Source organism: Penaeus vannamei, chromosome 19 (genome assembly GCF_042767895.1).
Source record: "Penaeus vannamei isolate JL-2024 chromosome 19, ASM4276789v1, whole genome shotgun sequence".
In the NCBI taxonomy this organism is placed as follows: domain Eukaryota; kingdom Metazoa; phylum Arthropoda; class Malacostraca; order Decapoda; family Penaeidae; genus Penaeus; species Penaeus vannamei.
The window spans coordinates 30,991,544-30,993,403 of record NC_091567.1 but is presented as its reverse complement, the minus strand read 5'-3'; positions in this window follow the sequence as shown (position 1 = coordinate 30,993,403).

Genomic DNA, 1,860 nt, shown 5'->3' with positions numbered 1-1,860 from the left:
GATTCGAAGCTTCATGAAAGACTTTTGTCGACGGCTGTACTTTGGCCATGTAAAGGGGGTGTCACACTAGCACAATTTCCGTGGTTCTTTCACGTTTCCGTGTTTTTTTTTCTCGCTACCGCTTGCATTTTGGGTGAATGCGATAAATTCCAGTCAAACGATAATTATCGTATTCGCTGGCAAGTTTCCGTGGTCTTTTTCGTTCAAATGATAAGCTATAATAGATAATCGTTATAGTAATGTTAAACAAAAGTATTTATAATATAAAACGATTAAAAAAGACAGTCCAAACTGCAAATAATATTTCAAAATTGGCAAAATTCTCTCTAGTATTTAATAAAAACTGATACAAGTTTGTAACTAGCTGCTCGCCTGTTTGTTTACATTTGTGTCCACGTTCCCCCGTCAGCTGACTAGGAAAAAGTGCTAGTGTGGCACGGTTAGGCTAACTGACCTAGTTTCTATAGGGTGTGAAGGGTAGATTATTGGTTCCCAAAGTGGATACTGGGGAGGGGGAAGGCAAAAGGAGGAGGTAGGGGGGTAAGAAAGTGGTATTAGGAGCAATTACTATATATTTTTTAGTTTGAATAACAAAATGTCAGAAACATTGCGGCACACATTACTTTAATGTTAATGACATATTTGGTCATAAACATTAGTGATGGTAAATTGGTTTACTGAATTAAACTTAGTGAAATACAGATTTGTGTTTAATCTTCTTTTTCTCATTTTGAACCATACAAAAAATGTGTTCGCATGTGTGCACGAGAGGGCGGTGAGGGGGGGGGGGTAGGACAGGAACCCACCTAGCCAAAGTTTGGGAACAACTGGTGTAGACAATTAGAGTTATACAAGCTATTGTGGGGTTAATCTGTGGTGACCTGAGATTAGTTTACCATTTCTCTAATACTAGACATACAGGCAAGTGAATTTCGTTTGCGTCTGTGTGTGTATATATGTGGGAATATATATACTTTGTGTGTGTGGAGGGGGGGGGGGGGCTTTTCACGCCCAAAGGCACATAACTAACAAAGCACGACAGTTGCCTAAAGTCTAGAAAGCAGGTTGACCTTTCATAATGATAAGGAAGGTCAAACCGAGATACTCTATCACTGTACTATCATTTGTTTTCGTTACTATTATCCTTATTGTTAGCATCCTCATTATCATCATTAGCGTTATTATTATCATCGTTTTATTATCATGTGATAATTAATATCATTACCATCCTTGTTATTATCACTATCATAATCATAACAATTATCATCGTAATCATTATATGACAATTACTATTATAATTATTATCAGTATCATGTCATAATCATTATAAGTATCATGATTATTATCAACATCATCATTATGATCATAATCATTATCATCAATATTAGTTTTATTAGTGTTGTTGCCATTGGTGTTGTTATCATTACTTGTTTCATTATCCTCATCATTATCATCGACATCACTAGTATTACTATCAATGGCGACGACGATGAAATTGATGATAATGATGGCAATGATTACAATTATCATTTTATCATCATTACTTTTGCTGGTTGCAGCAGTTGTTGTGGTAGAAACTACTAGTGGTATTAGTAGTAGTATCATTATTATTATCATAATGATGATGATAATGATGATCATGATGATGCTGACAACGGTGTGACAACAAGATTTATTATAGTTATTATTATTATTATCGTTGTTGGTGTTGTTGTTGTGATTTTATCATTATCATTATTATTATCATCATTATCATTATTATTATTATTATTATTATTATTATTATTATTATTATTATTATTATTATTATTAATAATATTATTATTATTGTAATTATCATTATTATTATCATCATCATCA